Source organism: Phocoena sinus, chromosome 10 (genome assembly GCF_008692025.1).
Source record: "Phocoena sinus isolate mPhoSin1 chromosome 10, mPhoSin1.pri, whole genome shotgun sequence".
NCBI lineage: Eukaryota > Metazoa > Chordata > Mammalia > Artiodactyla > Phocoenidae > Phocoena > Phocoena sinus.
Window position 1 is genome coordinate 36,421,920 of NC_045772.1, and position 26,605 is coordinate 36,448,524.

A 26,605-nucleotide genomic window follows, 5' to 3' on the forward strand; every position below is an offset into this window, starting at 1 on the left:
TAAGTGGGAAAAGTTGACAAATCTATGTCTACCCATTCTTTGCTTTTTCTCCTTAGCAATATTCTAGGCCATTTCTGCAAACATATTTAAATAAGTAAAATATACTGTAAAATTTTACTGATGGTTTCAGGGTGAAAACCCTGAAAAAAATTCAAATGCAACCACTAAAATTCTTTCCAAATTTAACTCATGTAGTTTAACGAGATAAAGTTCGAATTTTTAAGCCAAACAGCTTTTAAACTTCTAATGGTCGATGCTTACAATCAATATAGCAATATAGTATGTAGCACTAGTTTAATACAAGGGTTTCCATACCCAAATTCTCAAACATTAGTTAACAACAACAAGGCCTTCCCAAAGGAAAAAACACTTTGCTTGTTATCTACGAATAAGGGCTGTTCTGTTCTTGCCTTGTCCCTGGAACTTTCTGGCTAACAAAGGGCAGCTGATACCTTGACAGTTACATAAATGCATATTTCAAACATCAGATAAAACTAAAATTGTTTATGCTAAGATTATATTTTCATTTTACAGATGGTGTCAACTATTAATTGCCTTGGCAACTATGATACAGCCTAAAATAATTCACAATTATTTTTATGGTTTAGTGTTTTCACAATGCAAGCATTTTTTTCAGCTGAATTCATATGACTCCACTCTTTACTGTAAATACATTTCTGAATCAGAAACAATGCTGGGGGGAGGGTTGAATAGCTCAGAGTAAATCAGCTGGGAAAAGATGATCAGATTTGGATTTGAAGAGTACTGGATTTGAGTTCTTTTTTTTTTTTTTTTGCCAGTATGCGGGCCTCTCACTGTTGTGGCCTCTCCCGTTGCGGAGCACAGGCTCCAGACGCGCAGGCTCAGCGGCCATGGCTCACGGGCCCAGCCGCTCCGCGGCATGTGGGATCCTCCCGGACCGGGGCACGAACCCGTGTCCCCTGCATCGGCAGGCGGACTCTAAACCACTGCGCCACCAGGGAAGCCCTGGATTTGAGTTCTTGCGCAATCACCAGCTGTGACCTTGGTGAGGTCCCCTAACATATCTGTGTCCCAATTCTTTCATTTATGAAATACTGAATAAACATCAACTCTTTTGCATGTTGTTAGAAAGATAAAATGAGAAAATAAATGTAGCACAGTATTGATACATGCACATAATAAACACTCTACAAATGCCAAGTTCACTTTTTCTTGTCTCATTTTGCTTGAGGTCTAGCACATGCATGTTTATGATTTTTATGTTGTTATACATACTTTATAATTTTTATTTCAATGGCTGCATAACATGTCTCTTTGGATGTATACCAAAGTTGTCTTAAGTCTTCAACTGCTGGGTATTATTTTCCGACTCTTCTGTATCCTTTTTTCTTTTCCAAGAACAATGTTGCAAATATAAGCTATTCCTGACCTTCGAAAACCTTTTGGTTAGGATGACTCCATACTTATCAAGAAAAATACAGATGGTCAACTTCTAATTTTAAACACCAATCCAAATAAACATAGCTCTAAATTACATGAGCAGTGAATACCTCCACATTGGAAACTTAAAATAACACCACCTACTCTGTCTTCCTAAAAGAACTTTGTTATCATACCACCCATTGTTATACTGAGTTTCTCGATGCTGGGACACATTTCTGAATTACGTCCACTCCCAGAGCTTAGCATGACTGTCAATAAACAGCTACTAAATTGAAGGCGAAGTGTGTTCACAGCCTGACTTACTGGAGATGCTAAGTAGATAAAATGTTCAGACTTCCTGCTATCCTGAGCGGGAAGAGAGGAAATGGGGAGGGAGAACCACGGCTGGAGACCATTCCCTACTAACCAGAAATAGAAAAGGCCCAGTGATGGGGCTGAGAGAAACCAGATGGCTCTGTGGGGTAGTGGTTATTTCTTGAACCACTTTATTATCAGAGTCTGTACCTAACCATAATTGCAACTCAAGGGGATTATTAAAAACACTCAAGAGGTTACAGAATCACAGGTTCCAGTGCCAGTTCTGCTCCAGTGACATGCGCACCTAGGAAGCACTGAGACCACAGTTTCTTCTGGAAACGGGATGAGAACAGTACTTGCTTCACAGGGTTGAGATTACACGAGGATACAAAATTATTGTCTTCTCCCTCTCCTTTTCTGTCTCCTCATCATCTCAAACACACAAAGTAGGATCTTCTTGTCAATATGCCTGAATGACCACTGAGTCCAAATGCTGAGGATGTGTGAACTGGCTCTGCCTATACTAGGTTTGTAGCCTTTCTTAGGTTAAACCTGGAAAAGATAACTGTGAAAACAGGTGGTGAAGTACATACCAAGCCGCATAAATAGGCTTTACTATTGCTACTAAATTGCAGCCTGGGGTCCATCTCTCCTTAGACTACTTTGAAGTCACCTTTCTGCTATCAAGTGATGAAAAAAAGTTAATATTATTCGAAGAAAACACAATTAGGAAGTTATATCTGTTATCAAAATGAGTTCGGAATGCTAATTATAATGGTGTTTGGAATGATTCTAATTTTGCATTATCCACATTAGTGTTACTCATTAAACAAAAATAATAAAAAATTGACATTATGAAGTTAATGTGGGATAACCGATCTCTTGAGAGCTCACATATACTCATTAACTGTGGCCCCTAAAGAGTCAAAATCCAAATAAACTAAAAATGTGCATATTTAAGAGCATCATTCAATATTTTTAAGCAGCTATAGATTTCTACATTCAGATGAAACATTTTGGTTTAGATATGTCTATTTTAATAGAGTAAAAAAAAAGGTTTTTTAAAAAATTTTAAAAGCCTATGGACATACATTATGTAATGCTTAAAGCATCACTATAGCTTCTTATTTGAATAAATAGAAACGGATGAAATTTACATACTGGTGTGCTCAAATGTGACATAAGAGTATCACTGCCTTAGGTAACGGCTTTGATAGTATCAACCATTATTTTGATAAAAAATTTCATGTGTTTGTTAAACATTTATGAATAAAACTAGATATAAAAGACTTTCTTCTTAAAGGGTTATTTTCTCTCTTCAAAGACAAGGGCTTCTTTATCTTTGAAGCCTGTCACGTCTCTCCTCCACAGCAATGACCAGGGTAGCTTAGTGGATGTCCATTGGACCGAATGCCTTCAGGTCTTCTAGCCTTGTTACAAAAATTGCAAGGAGTAGCATTGGCATCACCTTGACAGCTTGACAGAAATGCAGAATTTCAGTTGCCACCTACTGACTCAGAATCTGAATTTCAACAAGGTCTCCCAATGCTTTGTATGCTTATTAAAATTGGAGAAGCATGGTTCTAGAGGTTATTTCCAGATCTAGATTACGTCCTTTTAGGGTTTTTGAGATGAAGTTTCCTATAAGAAGATGAAGTTCCTATAGAGCAAAAGTGTATCAGATCACATGTCTATCCTTCCATAAAGTAGAATTCTTCTCTTGGCCATGTAATTATTTAAGGTAATAAATGTTCAAATGAAACTTTATTAACAGAAGCCATAAATGACTAAATATTGTTAGACAGAAGGAGAGGGAATGAAAAGCTTTTTCATAACCAAAGAAGAGCATGTAAGGGTTTCTACACAGATTTAAAGACTGCCTCACTATGTAACTGAAATGCAAGAAGTCCAGGTGACTGACCGGCTGTCTGATTACATAGTAGTGTCATTGCTCTCTGCCAGCTATGACTCATGGACTGGGGAACAGAAACCCAACCACATCTGCTGATGTCTTCCCTCACACACATCCTCTTTTATTAAAGACAGCCGATGAAATTTTCAGCATGTTAACAAAGGCAGGCAAGCAGCTTGCAACCCAGTAACATGGGGCTTGTGGCTCCTCACAGACTAGAAAGGAAAACCAGACCTTTCTCATTTCCTTGAAGAGGGCAGATGCTTTACATCAAAGGGGCTGACTAGCAGCCATAATGAGGCAACGAATGATGGCTTTTCCAAGTCTCTAGGGAATTATGCCTTTATTGTTACTTTACTGTGCTCGTTGGCTTACTTCTCTAACATTGGAGGAAATAAGCAAAATTAAAATGAATATATATGTAGATGTATATTGGGATGGGGTAGAGCAAAGGTAAGATTATGAAGGTCTTACTCTAATCTAATGCCCTTGAGGCTCCCAAGAAACCCAGCTGATCACACAGCACTGGAACACAAAATCATCTTCCTAGCCTTTGCCTATTACATAGTCTTGGAAAGATATCTATGGAGGAGGAATAGTGAGACCATAAGGGGATTTAAGATTGGGAATCCATGTTTCTACTGGGAACAGGACTAAAATATAGAACTTTGAACAGAGGACATGGGTGAGGCCTAGGAAAAGGAAAAGAAGGACTTGGTTGAAATGTTCTGGAGTTGTAAACCCACACAGTAACTGGCCTCTCTGTAACCCATTAGTCCCTGAGACCACTTCCCTTTTCTGAAAATAAATCAACAGGCAAGAGAAGCTATGAAAAAGATGAAGACAGAGATAACAGACCAATGGTTCTAGTTTTATAAATATATCGATTTTCACTCAAAGTGTTGCTGAAATTATCCATATAGTGTGCATTTACTGTTGTAAGAACTAAATAACTTTTAAGAAAGAACGTCTAAAGTTAGCCTTACCCGGCTGTTATTCAGTTAATACACTACACATCTGGGGGATGTTTTCAAGATAACCACCTTTAACTTCTCTTCTGAATTTGCAAACTTAAATGAGTTTGCACAGTCTGAAGTTTTTAATGGATTCTCCCTCTTTTTCAAATAGTTACCCAATAACTTAATGAAGGCTGCCTACTGCCGTTCAACTGGATTCAGTTGAAATTGCTTACCCAATTTAATTTACCGGAGCAGTAACTGTATATGATGCTTAAAAATGAATGGTATAAACTTTAAAGAAACATATTCATGAAAAAGAGTATTTATGCATACGTTTAAGGGATCTCTTTATATTTATTGTGCCTTGTATATGGCAAATATTTAATAAATAATTACCGAATTAAAGTTTTTAAGATTATCTATCAGGTTTATGGGAAAAAAGTGTGACATGGATTGAGACAAAATTAGATACCCTATTCCCCTCGGTTCCAATATCACTCCTTCTCCTTGGTCCCACTGGCATGCGCGGTGGGCTGATACCAACCTAGAAACCTCAGTACGTTACCCTTGATTCCTGGGGAATGAATACATTCCCCCACACGCACACATATACATTCATCCAGTTGTTTAGTCTTGGCAACTTCACCCTCAAATCTCCCTTAAATCTGTCCTTCAATTATAATTATACTCCTTTCTCCCAACTTGGTTTAAGCCGTGATCAACTTCTGAGATTGTTTAAATAAAATTATTTTGACAGAAAAGAATAATAAATGAATGGGTAGCTGAAAAGACTGATGGGTGACAGGTTAAATGAATGAACACACAAGTAAAGCCATATGCAGGGTTTTTCCTTTATTGTAAGTATTTTAGTCATACAAGAATTTCAGAGAATACAATAAAAACTGTGTACCTGCCTAACAAATAAAACTTTATAAAGACAATTGAAGCCCCCCAAATATCTTCTGGTGAAATAACCCCCCTTCCTTCCAAGAAAGCCACTAACCTGAAGTTGGTATTTATCATCCCCATGTATGTTTCACACTTTTATTTTTTGTGTACCCATAGCAAATGTATGATCTTATACATTTATAAGTTTTAATTTTATACATATGTCATTATCCATCATGGGATGCCATCCTGACAAGCACTCACTTGGAACTTGAAACTTCTGCTCATCTTTTTGTTTTTCAGATTTATCCTTGTTGATATATGTAAGGTTTTGTTGTTTCACATAAATTCTGCTGAATGACTACCCATTTTCTGAAGGATCGGCTTACAGACTATTTAAAAGAGGCTGCCACTATAATTCAAAAAGCTACACGCCCTCCTATGTTCATAACAGCACTATTCATAATAGCCAAGACATGGAAACAACCTAAATGTCCATTGACAGATGAATGGATAAAAAAGATGTGGAATGTATAAACAATGGAATGCTACTCAGCCATAAAAAAGAATGAAATAATGCCATTTGCAGCAACATGGATGCAACTAGAGATTATTATACTAGGTGAAGTAAGCCAGAAAGAGAAAGACAAATACCATATGATATCACTTATATGTGGAGTCTAAAATATGACACAGATGAACTTACCTACAAAACAGAAGCAAACTCACAGACATAAAGAACAGACTTGTGGTTGCTAAGGGGAAGGAGGGTGGGGGAGGAATGAATTGGGAGGTTGGGGTTAGCAGATGCAAACTATTAGATATAGAATGGATAAGCAACAAGGTCCTACCGTCCAGCACAGGTAACTATATTCAATATCCTGTGATAAACCATAAAGGAAAAAGAATATAAAAAAGAATGTGTGTGTGTGTGTGTGTGTGTGTGTGTATATATATATATATATATATATGTATAACTGAATCACTTTGCTGTATAGCAGAAATTAATACAACATTGTAAATCAACTACACTTCAATTAAAAAAAACTCTCATCTTAAAAAAAAGGAGGCTGCCATCAATATTCTTGTGAATATCTCCACATGTACTTATGGGAGAGTTTCTAAGACTGGAGTTGCTAGACATGGGGGATCTTCAACTTTGCCAGATATCACCAAATTGCTCTTCTGTGTGGTTGTAGCAAAATGCATTAGCATCAACATGTAACAGGGGTTTCTCTGTTTCCTATCCTTAATACCACTTAGTATTGTTTGGCTTTTTAAGTTTTTCAAATTGAGAGTTGGAAAACAGTATCTTATTCTGTGCTTAAGATTTTTTTCCTGATTACTAGAGAGGTTAATAATATTTTCAGAAGCTTACTAGCTTTTTACATTTCCTCTTCAGTGATCCACCTGTTTTTTGTTTTTTTTTTTAATTTATTTATTTTTGGCTGTGTTGGGTCTTCGTTGCTGCACGTGGGCTTTCTCTAGTTGCGACGAGCGGGGGCTACTCTTCATTGCGGCGTGCTGGCTTCTCGCTGCGGTGGCTTCTGTTGTTGTGGAGCACAGGCTCTAGGCGTGCAGGCTTCAGTAGTTGTGGCTTGCGGGCTCAGTAGCTGTGTCTCGCAGGCTCTAGAGCACAGGCTCAGTAGTGGTGGTGCACGTGCTCAGTTGCTCCGCGGCATGTGGGATCTTCCCGGACCAGGGCTCGAACCCGTATCCCCTGCACTGGCAGGCGGATTTTTAATCACTGTGCCACCAGGGAAGCCCGATCCACCTGTTCTTTAACATTTGGACAGAATACGTTCTGTAAGGATTGTCAACTACATGGTGATATTTGAAAGGTAATTACTCAGGGCTCCCATCACCTCAGAACAGCTGGTAAATAAGACTGTCTGGCCTGGTGTTTTCCTGGTCAGAGTCACTTTCTCAAGGCTAACGACTAGATAACCACTGTTTCTAAGGTGAAAAATCTGTTATACGTAGGGGCTTCCCTAGTGGCTCAGTGGTTGGGAGTCTGCCTGCCGATGCAGGGGACACAGGTTCGTGCCCCAGTCCGGGAAGATCCCACATGCCGTGGAGTGGCTGGGCCCGTGAGCCGTGGCTGCTGGGCCTGTGCCTCCGGAGCCTGTGCTCCGCAAAGAGGCCACAACAGTGAGAGGCCCGCGTACCCCAAAAAAAAAAAAAAAAAAAAAAAAAAATCTGTTATACATGAAATGGAAAACCCTTGATACAGATGCACTTTCAATGCGGTGAGAGGAGGATAACAGAAATCTGGGCAGCGAGAGGGACAGCAGGAGCCACCAAAATGTGTCACAGTGATTATGGGGCCTGGACCACTGTATGTGGGAGAAGGATGGCGTTTTGCTGGTGCTCTAGCATGCAGAACAGACTTTTCTTTATGGCCTGTTTCTCTGTCTCTATTCAGCTGCCTTGCTTTCTGGCTTCTTAGTTCCTTTTCCCAGGGGCAACAAGCAAATTTAAGGTGAACAATATGTTTCATATTCTTCCTCTCTTTACTGCCCTCCATTTCTACTGGCACTGCCTGGGTTAGCATCTCATCCCATTCCTAAATGCTATCAGCCTCCTATTCTCCCCACTTTCAATTTCTTCCTTAATCCAATACCTTCAACCTGACCATCTGTCTTTCTTAAGCACAGTGGGGTTTTAGAGGGTCAACCTGTGCCGACAGAAAAGAATCCACTTTCATCCCAGTACTAGGAAACCCTTTACAACTTGGCACCCCAAGTAAGCCCTCCATATACATCCTTCATGAGCCACGTGAAACTTCTCTTTCTGCCGTGTGCTATTTTGAGCGTCCATTTCTTATCAAACTACTCTTCTGACAAAGCTCTTCTTCCACTCTTTTTTACAAACTTCTGTTCATTTCAAAAGCGAACTGAACAGGGCTTCCCTGGTGGCGCAGTGGTTGAGAGTTCGCCTGCCAATGCAGGGGACACGGGTTCGCGCCCCGGTCCGGGAAGATCCCACATGCCGTGGAGCGGCTGGGCCCGTGAGCCATGGCCGCTGAGCCCGCACGTCTGGAGCCTGTGCTCCGCAATGGGAGAGGCCACAACAGTGAGAGGCCCGCGTAACGCAAAACAAACAAACAAACAAAAAAACCCGAACTGAACAATCTCTTATTCATAGCTTACTTTCTATGTTGCCATAGTACTGTCTACATACATTAATTGCAACACTTACCACAATGAATTATATCTACTTGTTGTGTCTGTCTTCTAAGCTGGAAGGTAAGATAGTGAATTTACTTTGTTTTCATAGTGCTAGTGCCAGGCTCTGGCATGTGAAAGAAACTCTCAGTGAATGCTTTCTGAAAGGAGGAAACTTTGTATGGTTTAGCAAAAAAAGGTGAGCTAGGAGAGGTGAATTCTAGTCCAATCTTAGCGTAATTTAACAAACATTTATTAAGCACGTACTGTATGTCAAGGTTGCTGCCAGATATGCTATATTAAGTGGTGAAAAAGAACAATATATTTTTTTTGCTCTGTATGTGTCTTGAGCTAACTTTAATTGCACCCGTGGCATTTATCACTAACTATTAGGAGGTGTACATTCTATTATGTATCATTTATGCTCCTGAAATTTGTGAGGTCGGCAAAACTGATATCCATGCCCTGTTCTAAGAACTATGGGGCATTGTACAGAAGAAGGCTTCACCGCCCTCAAGAAGTTTATAGTCCAGGGCATGAATACAAATTCTTCTACGCCAAAGAAGAATCAGACATGTCTACAAAGGACCTACGAAGACTGAGCTAAGGGGTAAAGGGAGATTCCTTCCTTATGGGTGTGAAGCTTTTAGACAAGATAAATGATCAGGCTGCTTCAAATCTTTTATTCTTCTGAAATAAGAATGATACAGAAACTTTTGAAATGAATGGGTCATATCAAAATCAGTTTGTTACTTTTTAAAGCAAACTGCGGAGAGCAGAGCCAGCAGTGGAGAGAAGCCCTCACAGAGCAGGGTCTGCATTTCAATTAGTCTGGAGATTCAGATGTTAGTAGTGACAGCCATGATGTTAACCCTTCTGAGACCAAACCAAAATGGAAAAAAAATTATTAAAAAATGAAGTATTAACACAACAAATGAAAGGTCTTTCACAAAATTTTATGACAAAAAACCCCCACAATGTTCGCAATTCAGAAATGATAGTTCTTTGTAGTCATATGCTGACTACAGTCAGATTTTGAATAAAGCATCTCTGCAAAAAGGTTTATCAAACTGTACGTCCAGCAAGGGAAAACAACACAGGAAGTCTAGCAAAGGCAAGGCAAATTCTGACAGATAACAGAAATGATTCATTCTGATTCTGTTTCAACACAGTATTTCTGTTTTTGAAATAGTTTCGAATAAAACAAAACATATAGGTGACAAGCAAGACACGACACTGTATTACGGCAGTAATTTCAATTTGTCAGTGACATATTTTATCCTGTGTGCTCAATCCTTATCTCCTACCTCTGTTCCATCCCAGCGGGTATTACAAGAATGTTCATTTAACTTTTATGATGGGTGTGATTGCCACAGTGGGGAGTGCTATTCACTTCAGTAGCAATCAAAAGGCCAACAGCTGTGGTTTGGGGGATAGCAAACAGTGACTGTAAAAAGTCATTTCAAAGGCGGTGGCAATTTCTAACAGATTTTAAAGTACATCTACTAAATTAAGGCTATGACCTCAGAAATTATTCTTCACTGAGGATGATCCTATTTCAAAGATAGGTTTTCCTTATGTCCTTAATTTCACAGGAAGTCTCTCACATGATCCAAATGGAAAACCTTGATCCCAGGCCACGTAAGTTTCACTCACAGCTTTTTTTTTTTTTAACTTTTTTTAATTGAATGAAAAATTCTTTAAATTGTATAGTGCTTTACAGTTTTCAAAAGTCTCACACACACATGATTTCATACAGTCCCATAATAACCCTCTTCCCCCCCATCCCTCACTCACAGCTTTTATAAAATGCAATTGGGGGCCTAAGCGCCCACCATCGGATGAATGGATAAAGAAGATGTGGCACATATATACAATGGAATATTACTCAGCCTTAAAAAGAAATGAAATTGAGCTATTTGTAATGAGATGGATAGACCTAGAGTCTGTCATACAGAGTGAAGTCAGAAAGAAAAAGACAAATACCGTATGCTAACACATATATATGGAATTTAAGGAAAAAAAAAAATGTCATGAAGAACCTAGGGGTAAGACAGGAATAAAGACGCAGACCTACTGGAGAACGGACTTGAGGATATGGGGAGGGGGAAGGGTGAGCTTTGACAGGGTGAGAGAGAGTCATGGACATATACACACTAACAAACGTAGTAAGGTAGATAGCTAGGGGGAAGCAGCCGCAAGGCACAGGGATATTAGCTCGGTGCTTTGTGACAGTCTGGAGGGGTGGGATAGGGAGAGTGGGAGGGAGGGAGACGCAAGAGGGAAGACATATGGGAACATATGTATATGTATAACTGATTCACTTTGTTATAAAGCAGAAACTAACACACCATTGTAAAGCAGTTATATCCCAATAAAGATGTTTTAAAAAAAAATGCAACTGGGGGACTTCCCTGGTGGCGCAGTGGTTAAGAATCCGCCTGCCAATGCAGGGTACACGGGTTCGAGCCCTGGTCCGGAAAGATCCCACATGCCGCGGAGCAACTAAGCCCATGTGCCACAACTACTGAGCCTGCGCTCTAGAGCCCGCGAGCCACAACTACTGAAGCCTGTGCGCCTACAGCCTGTGCTCTGCAACAAGAGAAGCCACCACAATGAGAAGCCTGCCCCCCGCAACAAAGAGTAGCCCCCGCTCACCGCAACTAGAGAAAGCCCGCATGCAGCAGCGAAGACCCAATGCAGCCAAAAATTAAATAAATGAATAAATAAATTTTAAAAATGCAATTGGCACACTTTATCTTGATTCGCAACAAGCACGTAGCTCATCATTTGAAGGAAAATGACTAAATAAATTTCTACCTATGTGAGAAAATATACAATGACTTAAAGTCCATGAAGATTAGAAAAATGAAAGAAGAATTTATTGAAGGTTAAAAACAATGAAGGAAAGAAGTTTAGAAAAAGATCTGCACGGTAGGCAAACATTACGTCTCTCAAACACCAAGAGCTGTCTTCTCTTACTAATCTAGAGAGCTGCTACAAAAGCCCATAGCATCTTCTCCTTTTCTTTGAACCAAAGTCCTTGCCTGTTTCTAGTCCAAATATGATTTAAGCGACATAATTCACTCTACACTTTATGCGTTTCTTTTTAGCATGAAGGGGAGGGAGGAACACGTGCATGCTTTCTCAATCATAGTCATATTACACAGAAGGATGTCCAGCTGTAAGGCCATCCAAGTGTGTATGTGTGAAGCATGAGCTTGAATGTATCTAACACAATGACTGCTCATTCCAAGGAGTTGAAACATGTCAATGGAATAATCATGTTGTTATTAAAATGTATTTTCAGAGACATGTTGGAAGTTGAGATTTAGACTTATAACATTTAAGCACTCAACTGCCACGGAAGATGGAAGCAGAGAGCTAATTCTTTTTTGTTGCCGGGCGGGGGGGCCGGCGGCTGGCGTCTTTTTTTTTTTTTTTTTCTCTGTAAATTGATCTGATCAAAAAAATACAAGACAACAAGAGGTATGGACATACCACATTGACAGAATCAAAGTTATACTGGAATAAAGACTTGACAGATGCCACAACAATCAGATCCAGGAGATTATTTTTAACCCAGGTACATCACTTCTCATAATTAACTTCTATGTTTGCAATACACAGCTTTGATCTGATGGAGGTCAGCTGGGAGACAGTAGTTTGCATGTTGTGGAAATGACAGATTTGTTCCTGAATGGGGCTAACCGAAAATATTCATTTTTTTGTTATGGAAATAAGCATGTCAGAGACCTCAGAACAGTGGATTAAGATGAAATTTAGGTTAGGTATACACTCTCTAAAGATGGATGACACATTTTTTTTCCCTTTCACAAAGCAGACGGGGACCCTGGTGTGAACAAGCAGGATTAATGCAAGGCTGACAGTGTCATTCAGAGCAATCACATTTCAACATGACATCAGAAGGCAGCAACTGTACATCCACAGAATGGATAGGAAGAAACACATTTCCCTGGGAGAATTCAGGCACACGGCAAGTGGAAAGTTTTGTGTATGCTCTAAGTTAGGATGACCAGATCAAACGTAACGAGCAGGAGTAAAGCAATCCCTCCAGAAACTATAAATCTTTCCAGGGACTAAAAATAAAATGTAAACACACTGTCTGCTGCACGGCATTCTATTTGCACTTTCCTAGGGCCTAGACTTTGTTGATACATGCTTGTAAAAATAATGATGCAAGGTCTTCACACATCATTTCAGAAAATATTCCATCAGGACACACCAATCAAGGTGAAGCCATGCTGTACTCCAAGCCATTATACTGGCCAAAGTGTCACACCTGCTGAAAATGTAAAAATAAACATGGCTTGTGCGTATCTACACTCATGGCGAATCAAGGGAGGCTGAATGGCAGGACTTCTGCCACTCACGTAGTCTAAGCTCACATCTCCCCCTCAAGATCTCTGTATTCACTTGCACACTTGGCCTTTATTTCTGAAACGTTCGTGACCTGAAACTGTCACGTTCAGACTGAACCTCCTAACTTAAAGCCTGTATAGTCAGCACATTATAGGAAGGCATTAAAGACTGGCTTGATGACACTTTTCTCCATAATAGCTTCCAAAACTGTAAATAAAACAGATTTGGTATCACCTTGACCTGATCTTATCTCTTCTCCGAGCAACTCTATTTTTGAAAATGCTACACACTTATTTTCTTGACTCCCTTCCTTGGTCTAACCTATTAATATAAAACAAGTGAGCGAGCAAACAAATAATAAGCAATCAGTAAAGCAACTGCACAGACCAACAGTCCAAGCAACTGAGAACCTCAGATATATTTATTGAATACTTATTCACCCATACTCACAAATAACAACCAAAATACTTGAAAAGGAAGGTAGAACAAAATAAATTATTCCAATGATTAATTCTCATATGCCAACTTTGATTTCTTTTAGACTCATCTTCAATACTGAGTTAGGGAACCATAATGAATATGTGATACATGTCAAATATGTCTACAAAATCACAAATACATTTTCACCTACTCAAAAAACATAATTTTGTATTGACAATGCAACAACCGTGAATAGTGATTTGATATGTGACTACAGAAAAAACTTGGCTACATTTCGTCTCTACCTATGATTTGTACCTGAACAAGAAACCAAAAAAAAACTTCTCTAGAAGTATAAGAGAGGCACATCTCAATTATTTCATGTAAGAAATCAGAGGCAAGATCCTTTTCTGCTATTACGTATTAGCTAGTCGTCTTAAAGTATCTTATGAATACTTCACTAAGTATCTAATTAAATTATAGGCCATTTGTCTCATAAATGCTTAATGTCCATTACATAGAATAACTAAATCCAATTTCAGTATTTTGAAATGGCTCATAGAAATTAAGCTATGCTCTAATGCCTATAATTTAACACTTTTATTTACTTCAGTCAAAGACAGAAGTTTTAGAACTTTGTGACCTTCTTTGGTTCATCCAAGAGAAGAAGAAATTAAGTGGTAATTATGAAGGCAATATTCTTAGAAAATTAAGTCCTGGATGCTAAGTGAACAGGACAGCCACGTGAAAGGGCAGCCTCCAGCAGAGAAGCAGGAGGGCGTGTGGTGAATCTACAGGTTTTTTAATGCCAGAACTTGAAGAACCCGTGAACTAAAATATTGCCTGCCATATCGGTAAATAAAGAATGTTGCAGCCATCAAGCCATCACATTACAGCTGCCTGGGAGAGTGAGCCCTGAGGGAACTCAGGATGGAGACAAATGGGCTGCCCACTGCCAAGGCAATCTAGAAATCAGCTGCTGCAACCACCTCTGACGATGTACCCTGAGGCAACTCAGGATGAGAAAACACAGGATACTGGACCCAGATAGCTGAAGTGCATATCAAAGGAATGATTTCAGTCAGCCCTGACTCTTGCATCTTCCTATACATAGAAAAGTGCTGAATTTTTAACTTGAGATATCTGGTTTTCTCTTATTAACACCAATGTTAATAAAAGAAATGTTTAGACTACCTGATCTTTTGTTGTAAAATCTCATATATTGATATATCCAGGATCCCCCCTTGCCTCTTTGGGAATGGTTTTTCAGCATTGAGATGCTGTGTCCCAGGCTTGAAGTCCTCAGAACGTCCATTGAATAAAACATAACTCTCTACTTTCAGGTTGTGTAATTTTTTTCAGTTGACAAACCATAGCAGGACAGGAAGCATGGCCATCCCAAGTGTAAGTAGATCACTACATTAAGTATCTCTTACTAAATAAATGGGGGTTTAGGGAGGTTGAAAAAAAAATCTATAACAATGAAATAATTAAAATTTCAAGAAAAAAGTCACTAAAGGAGACTTGTAAGCTGCAAATGGTTAAAATATCTCTCCTGCAGTTCTATGACTATCATTTCTAAAATACGTTTGAGTTCTTCAGTGACCTCATCCATTATAGCCAAATTTCTTTACTTTCATTTTTAATGAAATTTGTTCATTCACTAATTCATTCATCTAATTATTGAGCACCTATGTTGGGGATTCAGCAGTTCACAAAACAGTTCAAAAATCTCAGGCCTCAAGGAGCTTAAATGCTACTTCTAAGACATACACAAAAAAATAAGTAAAATATATAGCATGTTATATTGCAGTATATGATATAAAAATATAACAAATAAAGGGTTTAAGGAATGTATATAAGGAGAGAGGTCAACGAACTACAGTCTGTGGGTTATCTCCAGCCCACTGCTGGCCCATTTAAAAACCTACATGTTTTAAATGGCTGAAAACACTCAAAAGAAAGAATAATATATTATGATACATGAAAATTACATCAAATTCAAATTTCAATGCCCATAAATAAAATGTTTCTGGAACATAGCCACATTCAATCATCTATGTATTGTCTATGGCTGCTTCCGTGCTGCAAAGGCATGCAAAGAGCTGAATAGTTGAAACAGAGACATTATGACTGCAAAGCCTAAAATATTTACCATCTGGTCTGCTACAACCAAAGTTTGCCAATATCAAATAGGGAGATCAGGAAAGGTCTTAAGAGAAGATGGCACTTGACTGAAGAATTCAAGGAGGTGAAGGTGTAAGCTTCTCAAGGAGTGACATGATCTGACATGTGCTTTGAATGTTGTGCTGAAAGTAGACTAATGAAGGACTCCAGTTTAGTATTATAGGTCAGTAGTGACGTTGTTGCCTTTGACAAGGGTAGTTGCAGTGGAAGTTGGCTTATGCGACTGGAAGAATGAGATGATTTACTGCAGTGGGAAAGACCATGTGAGAAGAAGGTGTGGGAAGAAGATGAGGAGCTCAGTTTCGGACTAGTTGCTTGAGGGGGTCCCTGCGAGTGGAGATACTAAGTACACATGGAATAGATTAGTCTGGAGTCCAAAGAAGTGATCTCAGCCTGAGATATAAATTTGGGAGTCGTCACTGTATTTAAAGCTAGGAGAGAGGTTGGGATCTCTGACAGACTGAGTATACAGAGAAGAGTGAAGCTGTTCAAAAAGAGAAGAACTTCAAGGTTAAGAGACTGGATGGCTGGGAAGGAACCAGCCAAAGGAATGCGTGATAAGACGGATCAGATTTAGGAGGCAGCAGAGAGAGGGTGTGCTGGTAACCAAGTGAAGAAAGTGCTTCCAGGAGGAATCAGTAATTATCTGTGTCAAACGTGATTAATACGACAAATAATGTTAAACTGAGAACAAACAGATTTAATGATGTTCTGTGCTGTTCTAGTAACTTTGACAGGAGCAGCTTTGGTGACATCATTGGGGAAAAAGCCTGTATGGAGTAGGTCCAAATGAAAATGGAAAGTTTTGCTATAAACAGAAGGAGGGACATTGAGTGGTAGTTAGAAGTAGAAATGGGCTTGACAAGCTTTTTGTTTTTCAATTTTGGGAGACATAATATCTTTTTTTTTTTGTTTTTGTTTTTGTTTTTGCGGTACGCGGGCCTCTCACTGCTGTGGCCTCTCCCGTTGCGGAGCACAGGCTCCGGACGCGCAGCCTCAGCAGCCATGGCTCACGGGCCCAGCCGCTCCGCGGCATGTGGGATCTTCCCGGACCAGGGCACGAACCCATGTCCCCTGCATCGGCAGGTGGACTCTCAACGACTGCGCCACCAGGGAAGCCCCATAATATCATGTTTAAATGCTAATGGAGAAAACCTGGTAGAGAGAAAAACATTTGTTAATATATGAGAGAGTCAGAGATACAGAAACAGAAAAACGGAGAGAGGGAGGAGAGACAGAGGAAGAGGGATCCGGAACATCCTTCAGTTAAGAACAGAGGCATTCAATGAAGAAATGCAGAGGTTGGTTTGAGCTACACGTATGGACAGTTTATCCATAATAATGGAAGGTAGCATTTAAAGGCACAGATGCAAATAGATGGTTAGATTTTGTGATGGGATCCTGTGGAAGTTCTCTCTGATTACTTCTATATTCTCAGTGAAAGAGGAAGCAAGGCCATCAGTTGAGTGTGATGATGGAAGAAGAGCTGTTGGAAATTTCAGGTGAGACAGTAAAGTGTGAACAGTAATCTAGGAAAATGTCAGACAGAACAGACTAGAAAATTATAGTAGGTTTGCCACCCAGCACTGTGGTCTCACCTGAAGTAGTGATATTGAGCTTAAAGTGTGTTGTCTTCTTCTCGAGCTACGTTTAGCTTCAAGATGCAGATATGGAACAGGCAGAGACGGATTTAACCAGGTGTTGATTGCGCCCGAAAAGTATGACGGGCAAAAAGAAGCAAAGGAGCTGAGGTTGCGTGCAAGGGAGTGATAATGATTGACCTTGAAATGTAATGTCAATAAAGAGGAATGTGAGGTATAATGGCCAAGAACATTGAAACACTCTTGATTTCAATGGACTGTAGGTCCTGGGTGTGGCCGGAGCGTTTGGGAGATTGGTGCCAGAGCTAGAGATGGTAGGCAGGTACTAGGCTGTCTGAAATGAGACCATGGAGGTAGAGAAAAGAGCAACTAGTTAAGAGGGCTCTCTTGACAGACCAAAGTTAATACAGTATTTTAAGAGTTGGGGAGTGATTGATGGGTGATGCAGGCAAAGGAGGGAAATAGAATCTTATGGGAATTAGAGTCTGGGGAAGAGGGATGACTTGTGAGGATGGGGCCTTTTTGCGGTGACTTCTGTGAACAGGAATAGAAAACATGACTGAGATTCGTCCCGATGGTACCAAGGAAAAAAAATGACACAACAATTTTGTTAACAAATACTAGCAAGGAGGGCCATTAGTTAGGATAACTTTTTTTCCCTTTTTAAAAATTTTATTTCATTTTAACTTTTTATTTTATATTGGAGTATAGTTGATTAGCAATATTGTGTTAGTTTCAGGTGTACAGCCACAGTGATTCAGTTATACACATGCATGTATCTATTCTTTTTCGAATTCTCTTCCCAGTTAGGTTGTTACAGAATGTCGAGCAGAGTTCCCTGTGCTATGCAGTAGGTCCTTGTTGGTTATCCATTTTAAATATAGCAGTGTGTACATGTCAATCTCAAACTCCCCTAACTATCCCTCCCCCCCAACCCTTCCCTCCTGGTAACCACAGTTCTCTAATCTCCAACTCCAGTTTGCAGTTATTTCTTTTACCCCTCCCCACTTCAGAAGAGTGGTTCTCATCTCCATCTTAAAAGTCCAACAGCATTTCAGAAGGAGAACATAAACAACTAGGAGTCTGCATCTTGTGAAGACCATTCAAAGTAACGGGGAGTAAAAAGGAAAGTGGATCTTGCTCTCAAAATGTTTTCAAACTCAAGGGAAGGGAGGAAGTGGCAAATACAGATAAGCAACATAAACAAATAAAAGTACACAGACATCTGATGAAACACTTTGACATCCTCCTGGAATGTTATCCACTTTTGGCGGTACTCCACTTTGTTCCGCTTACTACTGAGAACCACTACACAACCCACAGTTTATTTATCAGAAGTATGTAGTGCTTTTCCTATAAAGAACACTGACTGATTTGCATTTTGACACAACCCTTTTCTTATATTTCAGTTTGATATCGTGTTGTCAGCAGAGCAATTCGACTTCTTGCCAAGATAAAGTCTAATTTCATCCCCACAAAATGAGAAGAAATTTGCTTTCCTTCCTCTATTCTCTCCTTTCATCATTAAGTAGCAAATTAGACTAGTGACCAAATATATTTTGTTCCTTTCTTCACTTATAGAAAAAGTAAGACGTGGCATACTTTCCATGCTGCTAGGATTGATGTTCACGGGATGGATGAAGGACTCATGCATCTACTTTTCTTGCTGTCTATCCAAGATCAAACTTTCTCTCACGTGGGTACAAACTCACTTACAGGAATATCTGCACCCTAATGGCTTGAAAGTCGCAAAGGTCTACCCAGTTGCAAGGAGCTAATGTCAATACGTAAGCTAGTCACATACACTTTGCTGTCAACTGCAAGTTTTTGAATTATCTTTGTAATATGAATTTGTTACCTGCTTTCTAGTACAATTTCCCTAGTGAAAACAGCATTAGCCCACTGTTCACCTTAAGCATGACAAATCACCTTCATCCTCAGTGCAATTTTTTGTTCAAAGGTATCGTATATACAAAGCTCCCAGATCTTTTTTTTAGTCTTAGTGTCTTAATGGGTCTGAAAGTCTGTCTTCCATTATTTATACTACAGGTACTTTTTTTTTTTTTTGCTATTTTTAAATTTTTCAAAGCACATATACAACTGAAGGATTCAGTTTTTCAAAGTAACACAGCCAGTGATCAGTACTACTGGGTCCAAAACCCAATTCTCTCCACTCTATCTCCACTCTACTATTCCAACTTACTATGATGGTGATATGGGGATTGTTTTCATTTTGGTAAACACTGGCAGTGATTCACAATGTCTGTCACAAACATTTGGATAGATTGCACTGACAATATCCTGTAACTATAATTTAAGGGCATAAGGCTAACTGGAAGATGGAGAGACAGAGGTATTGACAGATACAGCGAATCTATCTGCACCAGCACGAATTTTCTATGATTTTCTGATTTTCTATGATTTTTCTGAAACACAAATAACAGTATTTGGGGTCAATGAAATTATTCTTAATTTAGCCTTTACTTCTTGCTTCATGTACTCTAAAGAGTGAAAATAAATCACTATCTACTTGAAGAAAGACAAAATTTATATCTTTATAATTGGCCCACTGCTCTCAAAACAGTAGGGTTAAAATTATAATGCTTTGATGTTTAAAAACAAAACACTGCTGTCTAAGATTATTTAATCACATCAAATACTCTATTGAAGTTTTATCTTTGAATGCAAAATCGTGTCACGAGCAATCATGCTAAATGCCTGTTTTAATTTATTTGATTTATAAATTTAATTTTCATTTATCAAATTCTATTCAATGAAGACATTAAAAATATGATCAATTTTGTTCTTAGCTAGCCACCAAAGTACAGGGAAACCTAGTTATAAAACACGAACTGCAAAGCAATTCAATAATAAAATAACTATTAATCAATTAGAAGCATCTAGGATGTGCTGCTAGTGCCATACTTACTTTCTGGAAGAAGGTTCCAGAGATTCTGTAATACTTACTTCAGTGTTTATTAGTTATTAGAAGTAGAAAGATCATCTTAACTGCAGCCATTCTTGCTAGTATTTGTTAGTGGAAAAAAAATAGTGTTCTAGACAGGTAAAATATAGAATTAGCACCATGTATATTATCTAGGTTAAGATGCATTACAGTGGGGGTTTTTCCCAAGCTCTCTGATCTACATAATTATATTTTGTTCAGACAGATCATTCTTGCTGAAAATAACAAACAGACCTCAGATTATAAAGGTGTTGATATAGTTATTCCCCAGTGAGGAGGAAATGTTTTAAGACAAATATAGCAAAACAATATATATGTATGTATATCTCCAAAATGGCAAGTAGGAACAGTTCTGGATTAACAGTAGGAAGATCCAAATTGTAATTTTTACTTTAGCATTTCCTACCTATATGACTTTGGAAAAATTACCCAACACTGCTAAGTCAGTTTCCTAAATGAAAAACAACGAAAAAACCCCCGGCAAAAATAGCTGTTGTTTTTCTTATTAGATATTATGAGGAATAATAAAGTAGGCGCACAAACAATTTGCAAATTTATAAAAACCTACAGAAATGTTAGATATTATTTTACAGCATGTTACCAGAAGAAAAGATGTATTATTTCAGTGGTAACGTGCAAACTTCCAGATGGTACTGTCTTAGTAGAAAAAAACTAGATCAAGGGTGAAAATACATTAGTTATAAGGGTAAGCGAACCAACCCCAAACTGAAAGAAAATTAACATTTTTCTTCTTTTAATTTGTGGGGGGAAATTCTGTTTTGTAAATTCTTCAGTTGAAGAAGAACAATGATAAGCCTTGGAGAATCTCTTAATCTCCCTTATCCTCAAGAGGCATCTGAGGAGATGTACATGTACGTGCATAGAGCATATATACATGTATATTTCATTTCCTTCCTAATGTTGGAGGAATTTGGATTCTGGGAAAAAAGCAAACTATACTAATGAAAGCACAAGGAAATTCAAAGCAGCATATGGTTAAACTTTGGCTCTAAATCACAAGTGTACATTTAAAATCCAGTGTGAGGGGACTGTGGATGTTGTGCACGGTAAGAATCTTACTAGAGAAAAAAAATTCAGTTGAACTCATCTGGTTGCCTATGGGGTTGTTTTTATTTAGTTTGGAAAATTTCATTCCTGCTACAAATCTTAACCATAAATGCTAAAGAATAACACCTATGGTGTAAGAAAAAAGAACGAAATTAAGCTTTTAATCAAGAAATTAGGAGCTCCCTGGGAAACAGCTGGGGAAGGAGGAGGCATCATATTTCATTCTTTTGCAAAGTAGGAAAGCCTGAAAAAAATATTGGACCTTTATAGGAGGATATTGGCATTAAGAGAATCTGATGATTATGGAGAAAAATCACTCTCTTCCAGCAACAGAGATAGATTTCTCTCTTAGTATAGCATATTCGTTAAAAGAATTATTTATTTATTTATTTTTGGCGGTACGGAGGCCTCTCACTGCTGTGGCCTCTCCCGTTGCGGAGCACAGGCTCCGGACGCGCAGGCTCAGCGGCCATGGCTCACGGGCCCAGCCGCTCCGCGGCATGTGGGATCTTCCCAGACCGGGGCACGAACCCGTGTCCCCTGCATCGGCAGGCGGGCTCTCAAACCACTGCGCCATCAGGGAAGCCCTGACATACTCTCATTTACTCTAAATTCCTTAAAAGGGTATAACATACCCTAATCTACCTAACAAGTCTTCTCAGTGGGTATTAGGTTGTTTCTACTTTCTTTGCTGTTAGAAACAATGCTGCAGTACCCAGAGATGGCATTTGATATAGATTTTCAAGGATGAATTCCTGGGGTCAGGGAGAAGCACAGGGCAGGACGTATGGGCAGGAGAAGAACTTCAGGGGAATGAAAGGGTAAAGTGCATGGAATTTCACAGCATGTTGCGTTCGTGGATGGTGGTGGCACTGGGAGATTGGGAGGTAGTAAAATGAAGTGGGGTTGCCGGCATTGGGTAGGGGCACACTTGCTAAGGTGAGCTCATCTTTTACATCTTTGGCTTCTGATAAAACTTCTGTTAGAAAAAGGATTTTGTTTCTGCCCAAAAAGTGTGGGAAAAGATTATTATCAGCAATGAGAAGTCAAAGAGTATTTATATTTGTCGTTGGAAAGAAATATGTTTTAGATGCAGTTCTCGTGGCTAAATTAGAGGATCAGTTTGAGGAACCTCAGATTTGAGGCAGAGAGTGCAGTTAGAGACCTCTTGAAAATGTCACGCCAGGAATTGCGGAACCCTACGCTAAGGCGGTGAAAAGAGAGATGAAGAAGAGATATGACAACGAGCCATTTTGGCTGTTATCTGATAGGATTTGGTGATCTCCTGGGGGAAGGGGGTGGAAAAAGAAAAGAAAGGTGAAGCTAACTTGGAAATTATTAGCTTGGCCACTTGAGTGAGGGTAAATGTGATAACTTATGTGAAGAATCCATGAGGAAGAGATGTGCTGGGACGGAAGGATGGAATCAGTTGTCCAAAATACGCCCATTTTCCCCATCTCTACCTAGGACTAAGCCATCACCGTCTACAGAGTAGACTCCTCCAACGGCTGATTAACTGTCTCTCTGCTTCCAGCTGGTCTCTATAATTCATTCTCCATGCAGTAACGCCAGACCTCTTTGTAACATATAAATAAAATTATTTTCCTCACGCTTAAATTACCCAAGAGATTTCCCTCTGTACTTAAAACCAAAGTCATTCCTGCCTACCCTACTTATCTCTCCAACCTCGGCTCCTGTCCCTGCCCCCGCCCCCTCATATGCTCCTTGCCCACATGGGTTTTCCTTCTGCTCCAAGCTTCCTCCCATCTTGTCTTCAGGCCTTTACACAAGCTGTTCCTCTCCAGTTTTTTGCATTACTAGCTCCTTGGTATTTCAGTCCCAGATTACACCTCACTTTTTAGATATGCTAAACAGTGATTATCCAAACTACAGTATGTGGCCCGCCAATTACTCTTATTTTTTTTTATGGCTTATGCTTTTTTTTTCATAACATGCATCATTCAATAATATTTCATGTTTTTATGTCCTTTCCATGACCAGAATAAAAATCCTTTTTGTAAATAAAAGGGACTGTATTTCCCTTGTTACTGTTCATTCCTAAGGCCTAGGGCAGTGCTGACTGTGAATAGATATTCGATACATATTTAGTAAATGAAAGAATAAATGGTGTGCTTGAAGTGCCCCATGGCACAGCTGTGTGCATACAGCTCGAAAGTAGTTTTGAGCCCAGAGGAAAGAGAAAGCCTAGAGAAACAGTTAGAGGGATTAGGAACAGTTGTACAATGATTGACTTATATCTTGTAGGCTAAGCTACTACTTGTGTTTGCATGTATGAGAGAGAGAGAGAGAGATTGAGAGAGAGAGAGAGAGATTGAGAGAGAGAGAGAGAGAGAGAGAGAGAGAGAGAGAGAGGGAGAGAGAGAGAGAGAGAGAGAGAGAGAGAGAGAGAGAGAGAGTGTGTGTGTGCGTGTTTGAAAAGAATGACATCCCCATAATAATTACTTTTAAGTAACTTCATTATATCCTTTCCAGGACACAGAAACAAACTAAAACTCATCTCTCCTTGATTTCTCTTTCAATGGCTAGTAGCTTGGATTGGAACCTTGGCTGCACCGCTAGTGAGGTGTATGACTTCAGGCAGATCACCCACCTTCATCTCTTTGTTTGATAGTCATTTGCTAAGCGTTCGCCGTGGAAAGATACTGTGGGACTCTGCTCTCAACGGAGCCTATACTCTTGTGAGGGGAATGAAAAATCAAATCATCACACAACTAAATGAAGCTCAACTATGATACAAACTATAAATATGAGGCAAATTGTAGGGAGCAAACGCAGTTCAGAGGAGGTTTCCCTAGATGATGATCGCCAAGTTGAGATCAGATGAATGAGGAGAAATTCACAGATGAGGGAGGTACGGGTAGAAGTTCAAATTCCTGAGTTGGGATGAAGCACGGCATGTGTAAGAACCTGATAGAAAACCAGTCTGATGAGTGCTCAGAGAGCAAAGGAGAGAGAAATGTGAGATGTGACTAAAAAGATCACTCAAGACCGTATCATGAGGGGCTAAAGGCCACCTTAAGGGCTTAGTGAATGAAGGGCTCCCACATGCTGCCTTTCCCTGGTAGCTTCTCCCACTGATAACACCATGCATACTTTGGTGTAGGTATAGTAAACTTCCTGAATGTGGCAGAAAACTTACCATTCCAAACAGTGTCTCTAAAAACCATAAACTCTTCCACATATATAGAAGGCATATTTGAATAATGTGTAAAGTATGTGTAAAGTGAATTGAATAAAAGCAACTTGGTTTGTGTTGGTTAAAAGGGATGCATCTGTGACATTTGTCAGATTTTTCTCTCAATCACATACATGCTCATGAGGTCAATTTTTATAATAGTAAGAAATCATCAGTCATGACTTCAGATCTAGAGCGGTCTTCCTCATCTGAGTGTAAATTTCCATTTCTAATATTTAAGAAGAAAGAGCTTGTTAAGCAAATTAATATTGTGGAGAGGGTTTCCTAGAGGCATATTTAACCTAGCTGCAAGGCCAACTACTTTACAATATATGGCTTACATGCAAACGAGAAGCTAAAAAATGTAAATTAGTTTGTTCATCACAATGGTCTAGTAAGGCTTAGAAACGCACTATCATTAGTTAAGTCACTGTGATAAAGTTATAAAGCTGCATTTTCTATTAAGATTCATTCATTCTCTATTTCTTTCACTCATTCACTCACTCACTCACTCACTAAACCTGCTCCTTGGGGAGTCTTCCCCATCTCAGGATATAGCAACTCCATCCTTATGAAAGTTGCTCAAGCCAAAAACCATGGAATCTTCTCGACTTTCCTCTCTCACACCGTACATCAAATCCATCAGCCAATACTGTAGGCTCTGCTTAAACATATGTACACGCAGACACAGACACTCATACACACACCCACGATCATCCCACCTCTTCAAGAATTTTTTCTTAGTCACCTGTGTAAACTTCACTTTTAATTGGCACTAATATGTCAAGTTTGGGAATCACAAAACCTCCTGATATCTCTCCATGGACTCTAGGTTTAAAACACTTATTCTACTTGTTCTCTCTGGGTTTCTAAAATAACTTCAACACCTGTATCTCTAGCCCTGATCTCTCTCCCCTAATTTTCAGGCTTGCATTCAGTTGCCTGATAGGCATCAAGGACATCCAGCAGTCCACGTCAATGCACTGTCTTGCCTATCAGAATGCTCATCTTTCAGGATCCCCTATTGAAATAACAAGTGGCAGAATCCACTCGATCACCCAAGCTACAGACTCCTCCCTCCTCCTTACTTCCTTGTCCCTTTTAAGGAATCATCAAATGCTGCCCATTTGATTGCCTAAATATTTCTCAAATACGCCTCTTCTCCCTCTCCTACTTACCACTGCCCTAGTTTAAGGGAGCTTATTAGTGGTCTCTTCGTTTCGTAGACCTCAATTTATCTCCTTTGTTCAGGCAAGAAGGGCAGGAGAGGAGGTTCCTCTGTAGAGATGTAGCAGGTACAAACTTAGTATAAACTCACCTACTGCAATCCCTCGCTACCTTCTAGACTCTCACAAAAACAAACCCAACAAGCTGACAACTTATTTAATACACAGAAAAAAGTCTGAAGCAAGAGTTATAAAAAATATTTTGGTGCCTCTTCTTCCCTGCTTTATATGATACCTTTGGGAATTCATTGGAGTTCCTGTCTCATTCACTGAACTTGGCAGTTGTAACTCGCAGACACAAAGAAAAAGGAGAAGTATGCAGATGTCTGTGTTTTTTCCTTTTCTTTCCTTCTTTTTTTGGTGAAGTTCAGCCAGGGCAGAAAATATAAAAATATGTAAAATATCACTTACAGACTTGATCACAAGAAATTTAGCTTTGTATCTTACCTTTGCAAGGATTTTCCTCTCTAACGTTGTTACTCATTATCTTGTTGGGCTATTCCACATGCTAAAGTAATATAGACTCTGATAGAGGAGTGTGTACACACACACACACACACACACACACACACAGAGTGACATCCTGAATAGGCAACAGAGTTCCTTGCATGCCTCCCAAGAGATAGTATGGGGATCTCTGAAGCATAACAGTACTTCAATACCGAACACTTCGTATCTTAAAAATGTTCCACGTTCCCACCATTAAATTTCAAACCCATGTGCAAATAGCTGGAGGAAGAACACGGTATGCTTTTATTTAGCTTTGCCACTTGTCTATTTCTCAAGACAAGGGACATCCAAGCTTTGCTTGTCTCTTTATAGTTGTAGTAAATACAACTTGATACAGCTTGATAGAGGGATGCCTGATAGGGGACCTATGATAAAGGTTCATTTTTAATCATGGGGATAGC

At 39.3% G+C, this 26,605-nt stretch overlaps 1 protein-coding gene across 8 annotated transcripts in view; it reads right to left on the reverse strand.

Annotated features, from left to right (window-relative positions):
• TMTC2 (transmembrane O-mannosyltransferase targeting cadherins 2) overlaps positions 1-26,605 on the reverse strand; it is an 847,045-nt gene that overhangs the window by 449,604 nt on the left and 370,836 nt on the right. The window lies entirely within an intron of this gene.